This window comes from Falco naumanni, chromosome 8, assembly GCF_017639655.2.
Source record: "Falco naumanni isolate bFalNau1 chromosome 8, bFalNau1.pat, whole genome shotgun sequence".
Lineage (NCBI taxonomy): Eukaryota > Metazoa > Chordata > Aves > Falconiformes > Falconidae > Falco > Falco naumanni.
In genome coordinates, this window is record NC_054061.1 from 12,923,306 (window position 1) to 12,938,829 (window position 15,524).

Below are 15,524 nucleotides of genomic sequence, written 5' to 3' on the forward strand. Positions count from 1 at the left end.
ACAAGTAAAAATTACACCTTTCTCCTTAAAATGCATTTTTGTAACAGCTATACTGAAGTATTTTTAAGGTATGCAGAGATAACATTTGTAAGTAGAACATTAACAAATGCAGGCCAATTATTTAGTTGAAGATAGTGTGTTCAATTAACTAAGTTCATATATATAGGACTAAATCCACTGTTTTCAAAAAATAGGAAAAATCCATTTACTATAGAAAACCTCTTTCTAAGACATGTAAGATCCATTTTCCTACAAAAGTGTTTTCATCTAACATACAAAAGATCAAAGAAAGCTTTGTGTCTTCTGAAAGGAAAGTTGAGTCTAATTTATGGGAAGTGTGGCTACATATAAAAGGAAAAAAAAACCACTGAAATGAGTGTAATGACAACATCACAGCAAAAATAAAATAGGTGATAAAAATGTTCTACAGTGAAACATTTTATTTCTGACACCTTTATTTCCTTTTGTTGAATAAATTAAAACATTATTTCCATTACATTTCCACTTACTTACAGGGCCAAAATTTACCTGGAAAACTAGAATTAGATTATGCGCTTAGAGTCCTAAGAAAGACAAAGAATAGATTTTATAATGAGTGTCCATAATGCCAAGATTAAGGAATACCCAGGTGCTGGCAAAAATTCTCTAAATACAACTCTACATCTCAAAGCAAAATTAACACTATGGAATTGTACTGCTATTTGTGAGAATACCAGGAACAAAAGTCACACCTTGCCATTTTCAGAAGATTGTTGTGGGTCAGACAGTTCTAAATGATCATGCCAGAGTTCTGGATCTCCATGTCTAGGTGGACAGCTGCTAATCAAACAGCTTCAGCCTTTCTGCTGAACTCTCACTCACCTAACAGTGAATTGTAACTAGACTGAGAACTCCAGCATTCATCTGAGCAGTTTAATCAGTTCAATTCTGAATAAATGCCAACAAGGAGAATTTTACCAAAGTATTGTTACTTTTAATTTCACTTGAACAGAACAAATAACAAGCCAATCAAAATAAGTCCATAATGCTATTCTATGAGCTTCTGTTCTGTCTGTGTCCCTGCATATTACCTCCTTTCTAAACCTGTAATAACTTCAGGCTAATGTAGTCCCATGTATTCAGAATGTGCTTAATTTATCTTTGTTCACTTGCATGAATAAAAACCCCCAATCTCAAAGATATTTATTGAAGATATATGTTTTGTTAATATAGTCTTATTAATGTTTGCAAACTACTTTCTGACTTTTGGCCAATAATGGCAAATAAGAACTTGGGAGATGCAAAGCTTTGGGAAATTGGAATATGCCTTAGGTCATGAAAATTTAATGAGGTTCCTTATTACCACTTACAAAAAATCTCAAAATTAATCAGGTTCATTGTACAGTATTTAATGATCTTTTATGTTACTGTTTTTTAATGTAAGTTCAGACATGGATCTGCAAATTATACATTGTTTCTGCTCTCTACTTCTCCTTTTATAATAAGGAACATTTTAGACAATACTCTGCTGCTCTTAATTTGCCAAACACATGAACACAGTCGCTTGCTCTGGGGCTTCCCTTGCTACTGCAAGAATAGTGCCTGGGCCATCATTTAGTGGATGATGGAAGATCACACTGGAGATACTAGAAGAATAGATCTTTAACTTCCAGCAACAGCAAAACACATTAACTGTCCATCTGATGTTTCCCACCAGAGGAGTAAGAATTACTGTCAAACACTACCTGGCAGTGGGAGTTTCTAAGCTTCCCTCCCACTAGGCTTCACCATTACAGTACCCCCCAACCCCAGTGCCTCCCCTCGATGCCCTCCACAGCCTGTGGCTTTGCCTCACCTGCAGGCAGCAGCTCCATCTCAAAATACAGCAGATAAATTAGGACAATTCCGGCAACCTTATGGCAAACCTATCTGGTCACTACCAGTGACCTCCACACCAACCTCCACATGATCACAGATCAGCAGCCTCCACCACCTTTGGAAGTCTCCAACAGCTCCCTTCCAGTACACATCTTCCCATATTCCTGGGGACATCTAGCTATTAACAAGCTCTACGATTTCTTCAGTCTAAAAGAAAAAAAAAAATGCCCTAGTTTTCACCCTGCTCCAGGTACAGCTAAATGTTGAGCTACCCCTTATCTACTCGCTGCTCCAACATTTCTCCAACCTTTCTGCAGCCATGGTGGGGAGCGCATCTACTAGCCAGGTAGAATGGTGCCAGCCAGGAACAGGCAGGCAAAAAGGAGAAAACTGATGGAAGGAAAATCTCTTGACAACCACAGGAAAGTGAAATATGAGCACCATATGGGTGAGCAGTTGGATGTCCCACTCTGAGACGGGTAGAAGAGGAATTTGAATGCTGACTTAGCCATAATTCAGATGAATAACATTGTCACAGAGCTAGCTCATGATGGGCCTTTATTTCTCTGATACTAATCAGAACTTCTACACTGCCACATAACAGTAAGTGAATGTTTAGCAAAATACCCTTGTTTCTATGGCAAGTTTGGATTACAAAGAACTTGAAAGAATTTGTAAAGATTTCAAAGAATTTGTGATGAAAACTGTTTCACTGGAAAATTCCAATCAGCATCTCTAAAACATTTGCTTACCAGACACATAGTTTATGTTTCCAACATATGGAAACCTCTTATGGTACAATCCAGCAATAAGCAGGGAAAAAAATAGCTATTACCCCCTACTTTGGAGTTACCTTCATTTCTTCTAGTAGCAGTTTACATTCATCATGCAGCTGCTGCAAGTGAGACTTGCAGTTTGAGACGCATCATATATTCGGCAGCACTGAGATCACAGTGACGTGCAAAGCAAGGCGAGAGAATCACCCCTTCATCCATTCCAAAAATACTCCTGTTACAGCCAGCAAGAGCACGCGCTGCAGCCGATCCATCCACCACCAAAAAGACCCAAGTTGTATTTCCAACCGCTCCATTTTTCCAAGAATGAAGGACATCACAGAGACAGGTACATCGCTAAAGTTCTCAGTTGCTCATTTATTTTTAAACATTGATGTTATTTCTCTCTGTAATAGCCTCAGAGTCACACCACAGACGAACAGGCACTCACCCTGTTAGTATGCGTAAAAGGCTACAGAGGCTCTGTGAAAAATTCACTCTAGCAGAAGGAGAGACACAGGAATCATGATTGTAAGTATAAACAGAAGAAAATCCCACTTGTAATAGAGTATGAATATATATTTGCAATATATACTTTATATATATACATATATGCATGTGGGAAGGGGGAAAGCTTGGGTGTTCACAAAATTATATTTTCCTCCCAGCTAGTAATAGTATCTTTCTGATATATTGCTTTTCAGCTAAGTGTCAAGGTATTTTACTTACAAGACAGGCATCATCATTTCCTTGTGAAAGGTAGAGAAACTCGGGCACTGGGAGAGTGCGTGACTTGTTTAAATTCACCCAGCAACCCATTAGAAGAGCTCAGACAATTACTATCTCCTCATGCTCAGGACCATGCCCTTTTTAGTAGCAACATTGCTTCTCCACACCAGACCCCAGAGGTGGGTTGTATCAGACAACTAGTCCGATCAGAGGACATCGCAGCCCAAAGGCTGAGGAATGCTGGTGTGACATTTGTGATATTCTTAATGTACATTGTACCGCTATTAACTTCAGAGGGCTTTTCTGTTACATATATACACAGGCAAATAATTCACATAAAATCATGCAAGTCTTTGTTTTCATTAAATAACATGCATGACCGAACTTTTCTCTCACCATCAGCTCTGGAGAAGTCCAGGATCTATTTTCTGGCTGCAGTTACTCTATGATCACAGTCAAGATGACAGTGACAGATATGTTACACTGAGGCAGTCTGATTTTATCCTTGCAATAGTAAATACTTTTTGTCTCTTAATATATTTCATTACATCTATGGTAATAGCACACTCTGAGGTGGTAGGACTGAAGAAAACAGACACAAAGATGAGATGCAGACCATAGTATTATTTTAAATATTCTTCAGATTTGTAGCTGTTTCTATTATAGACATCTCCTGCACCGCTTAGATGGGGGTAAAGACAACAAGTGAAACCTTTTCTCCAACATATATGCCAAAAATTTTTGCAGGGCTCTACAGAATTAAAACTGTCTTAGCTTTTTTGCAGTTTTGAGCACTACCATAATGTGCTCATTTAATTTGTGATGGAAATAGCATGTTCAAGTTATCATTATTTGTAACTTCAGCTTCTTCTACAGTTTCATTTGTCCGCCTGCAACTCTCCATTGAGTTTGCTTAGGCTATAAATAAAGATCTCCTGGGATCCTGGATCTTGCCTTCTGAACAAAAATTTCAGTGAGTCATTCTCATACATATTTTCTTCCATTATCTTCATCACGGACAAATGTTCATGCTCGTTTTAAAAGGTCAGAAGGAATGAAGCTGTGACTAGCTTCCTGTCAGAAGTAGGTCAAAATGCTCTTCCCTTAGATGTCCTTAAACAAAGGTGAGTTATTTTTTAACCAACTACTGTTGGAGTAGTTTCTGGTTGCACCTAAACCTCCTTAAGCCCCAGAGATGTTGGGTGATTCCTTAGCAAAAAGGGAAACTGCTAATCAGAAGAGTGGTGCCAGACAGACTGACAAGTCTAATGACTTCATTTGGCATCACTAACTTGTAAGCTAGTTGACGCCTTACTGAACTGTTTTTTCTAATGGATATGTGTGGTGCTGGAGTCCAGAATGTCATTCTTAATTACAACAAATATTAACCTGAGTAATAGACTTGGAATGGACAAAGTCTGCAGAAGCACTGCCTAGTGGGAACAAAAGTTATCCAAACAACACTCATATATCAGCTCATCAACAGACTGTTTCTAAAGATTAATTTCCTATTTGTTGGAAACATGTATTTTGTATAATTAAAAAAACCTCAGGGACCAGAAATCATTGGCAATATCTGAAAGCATGAATTTCGGAAGGTGCCATGCAGTGCCTAGTCCTTTTTCACACATTGCAATGTACCTTTGCATTGCATACTTCGGTGCATTCAGCTTTTCCAAAAGACTCGTATTGTATATCCCTCCACATGCTGCTGACAGATGCATGCAGACAGTTTCACTCACAGATCTCTCAGGTATTTATCTGATCTTTCCCCAGACAGAGTTATAGTCCTCCTTCATCATTTACCTCTTTACACCAAACACTATAAGATAATGAGATGTTCTCCAGGACAGGTGGTTATGACTGGCTGTGGATCATGTATTGCCTGATGATGGTGGGGGGCAGCTTGTAGACTGATCTTGTGAAAACTCTCTGAAAGTGAAATTATTCCTGATGGGTCAAAACTGCTGCCTTTAGCTCACTTTTATTTCTGACTCACAGGGACTTCTGACACTTTCAAGAGTAGCTCCTGTAATGAGCATGTAAAAAATGCTTTGCTTTGGGTAAATAAATCCAGGAGTAGATATTTGTGCGGTTATAGGACTTTTCAGGAAAAGGCCCGTATCTTGTATGCCTGATGTTACAGCTATATTGTTTATGTAAGAAAATGACAAATCGATAACTCTGTTTAATAAATTATTAATAACTTTGTGAGGAATTTAGAGTACTACTGAACTACGCAATCCCTGCTCTACACTAACCTCTACAGTGCCGCCAGTAAACCTCCAGGTTATAGTCAAGGTGCTGGCTACAGACTATGAAGTACTTAATAGCTTGAATTCCATCAGCTTTCCTTCCCTGTCCTGCTGTAAATCTGCATCTAGCACTAGAATGCTTAAGGCAACTGTCCCAGTGATGAGACTTCAGAGGGTCTGGGACATGGGGTCAAGCTGCTGGCTCGCAGCATTAGCCAGAGTTGGCAATAGGAGCCACGGTTCTTGGTAATGTTCACAACATTTTTCTCCTATTGAAGAGTATTTCTTGTTGCTGCTTAGTTTTAGTTGCTGATGCTGAAAAGGATTATAGAACATAAATTCTGTATAATGCTGAATGTTTCCAACTCCAAATTATGCATGACAAACCTGGGCACTGCACTGGTAGCACAGCATTCCTGTGCAATCCCTAGTAGGCATTTAGACTGCTCAGGCACCTGTCAAAGTAGTTAAATAATCAAAATGAGACCTGCAAAGGTGGATTGCAGGTTTTCTTCTTTCTCTCCTTTGCAATATAGAGAGATCAGGTGATTTCCCTGGCTTGAACCAATTTATTCAATGATTCTAACACCATCTGCACTCTCCTGATTTGCAAGGCCACAGGACATGCATGGATAAGCAGCAGCCAGATCTTGCATGTCCCCCTGTTAAACCACAGGAATATGAAAGCAGTTTATTTTAGAAAGCGATTATTTTAGTTCTACAAAATAAAGCTGTTCTCAATGTTCTCTTACACTGCCATCAACTATTAGACAACACACAATGCAGCTCACTTTCATATCTAATGCACACTTAATTAGAATTAAATAGCATTAGGTCTTTTCCCAGTTCCTTTAATAGTAGATATAATTATTCGAAATCTTGACAGGAAAAAGACAAGAAATGGATGCTTCCTTTCACCTGATTTTTCTCCGGAGAAATAAAGGGTGGTTATAGATTTTTACGGCTTCTCACAAGAACAGAATATGGAAAAAGTATCAGATTCATGAGTATTTGACATTAATACAAAGAAGAGGTCAGTGCTCATTTCAGCAGAAGATACAAGCCAAACTCACAGTTCCACCCGTTAGTATGTGCTCTAGCTACTGAATGCTCAGCTGTCACTGATGCACTGGGTAATACTGAAAAATTCATTTATTTCTCCTCCTACACTCATCTCTAAAAGATGGAGTAGCATGCAGTTCTTTTATTTACTCTGAGGAGTGTGAAGCCACTAGTGCATATTTTAAAGTATTATGAGATATTTATAGGCATTCAAAATACTATTGTGAAGGAGGAGAATCTGTAACACTTAAATACCTGGCTCACAAGCTGAGTCTTAATGAAGTACTATGAAAGAGGGAATATCTTGATTCACTACTTAAACAGGAGTCTCTAATTGTCCTTACAAGAAAAGACACAAAAGAGACAGTTTCTCTCAGCAAGCTGCAGACTACAGAAGGTGCAAAACTTTATTCCTCCTGCTTAGATTAACAGACTATTAGGAGTGGCACGTTTGAGGATGTGAAAGAAGTCACTGTTGCAGTTCTTTTTGCTCTTTGCTAGAAAGTTCTCTTTCTTTCATTCCCTCTTTACTTCTGTATTATCTTAATGTTTTCAACACTGGACCAAAGAAGCTTTCTATCCATTTGCAATCACTTCTCCAAGCAATTCTGCCATTTAACATTATTGTTATTGCTTCAATGAGTTCAGCAAAGGAAAAACTAGATAATTATTGAGATATAGAGGAGAAATATAAGTTTCCAGCTTCTCTAGGATTTTTAGCTGAGGCAGGGAACCAATGAGACAGGAAGCCTAGATGTGCTTCCTTTTCTCAGAGATACCCATATTTTAACAAAACTAGAAGTCAAAAATACTTCAAGAATAAAAAAATGGCTTGATTACAATGAAGATATCCTGGAATATATCTAAATACTGATTTATGAAAAGGAACAGATCAAATTAGATGATAAATTGACATAGATTCCTTTGAATGAAGATCTAGGGTCAATATTTTAAGGCCTGCATTACTGCACACATAAAACTCAGCCACTGACTCTCCCAGGCATTTTCATCAAGGCAAAATATCACAATGGATTGGTATAACACCACAGCAAGATGAATTTCAGTGTCTATCAGCAGTGAGTCCCCATCCACTTACTGGCAGTAAGATACGCTGCAAGCGCAAATTCTGAATGTCATAAAGATATAACGAAGTACTGTGCAAACCATGATCAGAACTTCAAGAAATGGAGAGAGACAAAAAATAAGTTTAGGTTTTTTTTAAAAAAAGGAAATATTGGTCTTCACAAAATTGTCCCAACCTGTAAAATTCAAGTTTAAATTTCAAATAGCCCAGTACCTTGGGACCCAAATGCTATGACCTGCTAAAGGCAGACTAAATCTATCTAGCTATTTAAAAACAAAGGGAGGCCTATCATAAGGCTCAGAAGCAATCCTGGCTCTTGTGCACAGCTCGGGGGGAAAGTTTTCAGAAGTTTCTAAAGGCCAATAAGGTATTCTGGTGCATAAAGATGAAGGAAGCTTAAAAATATCAAGACAGGATAATTCCCCCTCAGTGCAACCACAGCACTGAGCCAGCCTAGATATCTTTGAAAAATCTCTTTCCCAGCCACATTTCTGTTTTGTTAAAGATATTACTCTAGGCTCAGCACCTAATTATTAGAATGAGGAAATGGTTCACAAGAAGGCACAGAAATGAGACTAATTACATATGACATAATCTGCCAGTATGAAAAGCTTCTATCCAGCCTGAATTTACCTTCGAGTTTATTTCTTGAGGCACGGAGATTTACAACGTTGCAGTCATCTTAGCTAGTTTATCAGCGATTTTTTTGTAGGCCACATAAATGTCTAATCTACTTCTAACTCTCACAGCTCTTGGCACAATATTACTTTATGACAGTGAGTAACATGAGTTATGTGTTGTGTTTAAAATGTTTTTCTTTTTTTAACATTTAATTACTGTCCTTTTAATGTCATGTTAAGTATTTTAAATGAAGACTAGTTTATTTAATGTAAATAAATATATCCAGCCATGTGCCTTTTTTTAAAAAAGACTGTGCCATCCGTATAAATTTCAATTTTTATGATCTAGAACAAACTGTAATATGGAGATTAAAACCTCAAGTTCATTCCATTGTAATTCTATTCTAAGAGTCCAGTTATGAGATCGCTTAAATGCATAGGAAAGCAGGAGAGCCTGGTATCCCCCTCCTGTCTCACCACACAATTCAACTGCTTTACCTAGGAAGCCCAGGCCAGCATCTGACAAGCCCTGTTGTTCACCAGTAGGACTTAACGAGAGGTGAAGGTGCTCAGAGCCTTGCAAAACAGTTCATATAAAGTGTGGCACCTTTCTAAATAAATCATGATGGCATTTAGCATGGTGACTTCTGGACAGACATGGACAGACCTATCTCACTCCCATTCATTCTTCTTCACCTCAGCCAGGCTGTAGGCACCTCTGGCTGAGAAGCCACATGCCATCTCCCGGAGGTCAGCATTCAGGCTAAAAAGCCTTTCTGGGAGAAACCGTGAGCTAGCTCAGCTATTACGGCTGTTCCGTTGCTAACAATCAGCCCACACAAAACATGAGCACTGATACTCATCTGGTTCCCGTAAGTGTCCCCTTATTGGATTAAAATTCTAAAAGATTGCACATGTCAAAAATTTCACCAAGCTTTAGGACTCATCTCCAGCTGGGATCAGGAAAAAATCCTCTTTCCTCAGTGCAGTTTAGCACAGCGTTGTAAGGGATTTACACTTTCTTTTGAACAGCTTCTGTCCACTTTATCACTGCAGATGGGACACTGGGACACAGGCCAGCCATGATAAACCAGCACACTTTTGCTGCAGGTCTATTTTATTACACTCAACAAAGACAAAATCATTCTTTTTGTAATAACTTTCTCCTATAATACTTATTCTGTGTCCTGCTGTGTTTTATTTAAAGTGTGAGTTCTCCAAATGGCCCAAGCTCTTCAGTCACTTGCACACCAAATTATGTCTGTCATGAGGTGGCACCTGACTCACAGCCAGTGTTTCTTTCAGGCACCTGAGCCATGCCAGACTTCATAGGATATACTGTTTAGACTGCTGGAGCTTAGATTCATTCTCAGCTTACAAATCAATAAGTTTTTGAAAGAATCTAAATGTACTTTAAATGCAGCTAGGAATCTGACTATTAAGGAAGGATGAAAGATAAGAAGGAAATAAAATAGGACTTCTGATTAACCAAAGCATCAACGATTATCAGAAATTCATCACAGGCAACACTGTGTACTCTGCACTGCCAATTAACCAGCATTTGCCATGGCAAGTCCATGGCCTTAAATAAAGTTATTTAGTTTATATAAGAACCCAGAGTTTGACCCCTGTGAAAATGGCTCCTGAAGACTAAGCGAACTCCCTTTCACCTCCCACTGCCCAGCTGACAATTCTTAAGATTATCTCCATGGTTTGAGAAGGCAAATAAACTCCTAACTAATAGAGTCTCATGGAATTAGAGAGAGATTCCTGAATCTAACACACATTTTCCTTTCATCCCTTTTAATTTCAAGGCATAGTTAATAAGGAATATGACCTCTGTTTTGGGATGGAAGTGGTTTTTCTAGAAGGCATGCATATTTCAAGCAACAATTGAGAGGGCGCAAGAAAACCCTTTGAAAAATTTCCCTTTCTCCTCCTGCATTTATGGCTTTAATCCATGTTGTTGTGGTTAGCCACACTGCAGTATAATAGCAATCAAATGACCAGATTTCTAGATAGAGGAAACTAGTCAAGACTGCACATTGTACAACTAGAGCAGCAGCTCATACAGTGCAGGGGCAGTGCTATCACACCAGCTCACTAAGCGCAGGGATTTTTTGCAAGCACCTTTACGTTGATATTCTATGACAGATTTTCACTATTTTGCATTCACACAAGAAATGAGTACAATATTATAAACTACACCTGTCAAACACAGCTTCATGGGTTTTTCTTATTTTTAGAAAAGATATCCTATGCTTTATATGAGTAACTTAGTAAGATTTTTTTACTGCATTATGGTTTTTCAGAACATCTTGTCAGCTAATATTATCTTCCAATAATAGCTCTGTGATCTCCCCATAGTTTACAATCAGCTCCAAGCCAGCATGACTTCCTGGGAAAAGTCAAAGGAGACAATAAAATTAAATTTTCTTCCACCACAAGAATTTTTTTTTATGCTCCCAGAAATGTGCTATTGTTCAATGTCAGTAAGTGGAAATGCTTAAAAAAGAGACCTGCCATTTGTAAAAAACACATGAGTGACTGTTCCTGTAGAAAGATTTTGGGTTTTGGTTTGGGGTTTTTTGGCAATAGGGAATGTTACAGGATAGAACCATGTGCTTTGTTTCACTGATAGTCCCAGTGCAACCACAAGCAGAAAATAAGTTGTCTGCATGAACTGATAAAAGTGTCATGAATAATAAGAAAATTATATCTTGCACACCAGCCTGCCAGCAGATGATGAAGAAAAATCAGGACTTCATGAGTTTTCTTTTTTCCTCATGCTCTGGTGATATTTGTCTGATATTTATCTAACTGTGTGATAGTTACTTCTCCAGCAGTTTTAGTTCTTTCCTGGGAAAATACCAACAATGTTACCTTGGAGCAGGGAGGAGCATTGAGGGGTTGGGATTTTTGAAGATCAGCAACCCAATGACCTTGTTCAAGCAGCCTGCAAGCACCAGTTTATAGCTGTTCATTGGTGCTACTGGTTAAGTGATGCTTTGTTTTCGTAGCAGGAGAGTGTACAGGCTAGAGTTGCTACTGGAGCTTCATGAAGATGGTAAGTGAATCTCCTGAATAGTAATGCTCTGCCCACCTCTTTCTCTCCAACTCCAGGGAGCAGAGGGCAGGTGGCAAAAGAGAGCAAATGGTCATGGACCACATGATCACAACATGAAGGCAGACAAACAGAAAAAATGCATAGTTTAGATAAAACTTAAAGAAAAGGCAGAGAGACTTGGATGTAGCACCTCATTACTCTTATTTTCTCTTGTTTTGAGGAGGATGAAACAGCTTTCAGTCATCTGTGCTTTCTGGATGCTACAGTGATACTATGTCGTGATGCATAGGGAAAGAAAAAGAGATGCTAGTGCCTGCTGAGATTAGCAGGTCCTCCACCTGCCTTTGCTTTTTGTGGGTCTGTTTACTGCAGTGTTTGGTTGCAAACCGCGCACTTTGTGAAAGACAGGTAAGAGTCTCAGAGCAGAAGACAAAGCAGCATCTTCTCCCTTCAGTGCACTTGTGGAATGATGGTAGGGTGAGCCATGCCACAGGGACGGCAGCCTGAGGGGAACCTCTGCACCAGACTGGCCCCACGGTTTCTGATAAAGTGCAGTTTGCATTAAAAGAGCAGCATCCCTCAAAACTGTTTCAGAGACTTGTAACACCTAGGTTTGTCTTTAGAGAGGATGTAATTCAAGTTTTTCTTTTTTTTCCTTTTTTTTTTTTTTTTAAATTCAATTGCTCAGTGTTAAGTTTATAAAGGCTGACAGCATCAAGTGGGTCCATCAGCTTCCCAAGCATTTTTAAGCTGAAAACAACACACACAGACATGCACCCACTCCCACTGGAAGGAGAGAGAAGCTGTGTTATTTTCGCTCTCTTTAAAGCAGGGACATACTTTATCCAGATTTCCAAATACTGGTTTTTTACCAAACCTCATGAAGTCTGTTTCTGACATGGAGCCTATGTCAGTAACTGGTAATTTGGGGAGCCTTTAGCACAGCTCTGGCAGAAATGCACAGCTAAAGGAGTGTGAGAAAAATGTTTTAGTGTGGGAAATGGGCCTGCAAAACCTAAATCTGGAAAAAGAATTTAAGAGCCAATGACAACACAAAAAGCATAGTATTTTAGTTAATCGAATGCATTTCACTTAGAAAACTCTCTCTACATTCTATTTACATAAAAATGACAACCACTGAATTGCCACGGAAAAAAAAAGATTATTCAAAATTGCAAACGTTTGCAATCTTCTTTTGGCAAGTTCAAGCTAATAACCTTAGCTTTTAATACAATCCCACAAAACAGTTTTTCTTACTCCAAAAATAAAACCACAAATTTTTAAATATCATTACTGGACAACTGAAAACTAGCATTTTAAATGCATTTTTTCTCTTGCCATCATGGAAATTGACACTTTCCTGAGGCTCAGGGTTTGTGTGCACACATTTAAAGGAAACTATCTTCTGCCTAATGATTAAATGTAAGGAAACTATAGTCATCTGTATTTCAAATGTCCATGGAAATTTTTCACCACTCTGGCTAAGCCAAAGAGGTTTTCTATGAAGGACAAAGATCTGCTAATCAGCAGTAATGGAAATGAAAGAAATTTTGTGCATCACACTGTCTGTGGATTTTAAGTGTTGTCCGGTTGTCTTTATAGAAAGAAGATTTCAGAAAGAACACTTGTACCAAAACAGTCATAACATTTTGTACCATCTGTAATTAAAAAAACAAGCAATAAAATAAGTGTAGCTATGTAATGAACACTGAAGTTTCTGACAAAACCAAACAAGAGTTTCATCTTGTAGCATACCTTTAATGACCGACACCATCTACAAAGAAGCTGTATTATGAAGAAATAATCTAGTGCCAAACAATGTCTCACATTTTCTCTGAGCTGTGGATACATTTTATGCACCCCAGAAGCCTACATATCCATCCACAATCATACAAAAAACTTTCCCCAAGGCCACCTCCTCACTCTACTTCTTGGGAACATTTTAGTATCAGAGACAGTGGCAGAGAAGTTTCTACAGCTGCATCCAATGCCCTCCTCATTGCTGCTTGCTTTTCATACTTCTTTCATGGGAGGAATTATTTCTGGTTTGTACTGGTATGATGAGAACACTTGGCATCAAATATGACTGCATGTTCATGATACCGTTCAAATCAAGGTGAATAAGCTAAACAACTTTTGACACTACAGCCTTGGTTTTCTTTGGTCATATCTGTTTATTTCTGTGAGTTATCAGGATTTCTTATTAAATCAAAGAATTAAGAGGAATTCTATAGAACTATGTGTAGATATACTAATTTAAATTCTGTATTAGCTCATACTTTTATGTCCAATTAGAAGCAGGCTGTATTGTTATTCACTAGTGTTGCAAAAGTGCTCTGGAAGTGCTTCTGCTGTATTTCTGAAATCAGATCAAAATGCCAATACGTATTTTTAATATCAGTTTGTAAAAGAAGAATAAAAGGAACACAGCTCTTTACAAAACTGAGCCATGACTATAGGACTCTTTTTGCATCATTTATCTGAGACAACAAAATAAATTTTAAAAGTTCAGCATATTTCAAATTTTGAGCTAGTCTAAGAGCATATGAAGTTGTTATCAATGTTTCCTCAAAATGTATGTTCTGTATCCAGTCTTTTGCTGCTTCAGCAAGCGCTCAGCAGAAGTACATTGAATAGCTAAAGGGCAACCTGTCTTGCTGTACATCATTATTGAAATAATATTGAGTAGAATCCCCAGACTATTAAAATTACTTTTTCATAGAAAACTATGATTTATCTGAATGAAAGCAACTCTGCAGTGAACACTATCTGGACTTCTCTGATCAGATGTTTTTGATTGCACTAGCTTGAAATGCTACCTTGAACTTGGCAGAAAAAGTAGCCTATTTTTCACAGTACCTATTCTACCATTCATCCGAAGGTAGGTAAACAGTTAACATTCATGTCTGAGTTTCAATACACCCTATTATAGCACCTGCCACTGAAGATCTCAAAGCAATCTGTGAACATTAATCAGCTGAGCCTCATGACTATTCAGCCAGTATGTTATTACACAGACTGGTAAACAGAGATGTGAAAACATCAGACTTCACAGCAGGGTTGTAAAAGATGAGCAGTAGCTTTGTCTTCCTCTTTGCCACCTAGAAAAGGACTTTTCTGTATGCTGTTTCATCTAGAGGGGCTCAGAAAGCAGGACTAGTAAGGGAAGCTGAGTGGTCCCAGTACTCCTGCCATCAAAAGTTACTGAGCAAAGAAACCCATGGTTTAGTCCAATCACTACCAGTTAGAATACTTATTCCCACCCCTTCCGCCCTTTCTTGTCACTGCTGTTGGCACCGTGCCCTGGACCTTGCCAGTAAGCTGATCAGCTGACTCCTGGAAGTGCCTATTGAAAGGCTATTGAAAAATCTGGTTCCGGAGGGCTACAAAATCTTAATGTAGCACGGCTAAAGCCAGGGAGCAGTTACAGGCCACTCTTTATTCTTTGCAGGCTGGGCATACCCCACATGGTGCCAGCTAAAAAAGTGAAGTAGACCAGTTTACCCCCTCACCGATTCTCCACATTTTGCAGTGATTGTATTTTCTTACATGCCAAAGGCTGAAACACCATTACGTCTGGACCTAATGATCTAATCAAACTTGCTTTAATTAATGTAGCTCAAGCATCAAGAGTGGGAAAATGCAGGCTTCACTGCAGGCTATGCAATCCTACCAGGATGACCAGGCAAGCAGCTACTCCTGCTGTCCTCTGCTACCACAACTCTACTGAGAGTGGCACCGAGCCAGATGCCCTGGCCATGCACAGCTGTAATCGCACCTCCTGACAGCTGTGTCTGCACCTTCAGGACAGGAGAGAGCCCCTAGCCTGAGGAATTCACGGTTTAAACAGACAAGGCAGAGAAACAAAATGAGAAATCACAAACAAAACTAAGAGTGGTTATGTGGAGTCCAGCAAGAATGGTAAGTGTGAAAGATATATGTCCAAAACCAAAGGCCACTAATTGCTTTTATTAGCAATGAAAGCTCTGTCTTGGAGACAGCAGAGGCAGAAGAGCTGAGGCTAAGCTCGTAAATTGAGTGTTTGTTCTTCTTCCCTTCAGTGACTCCATGACATGC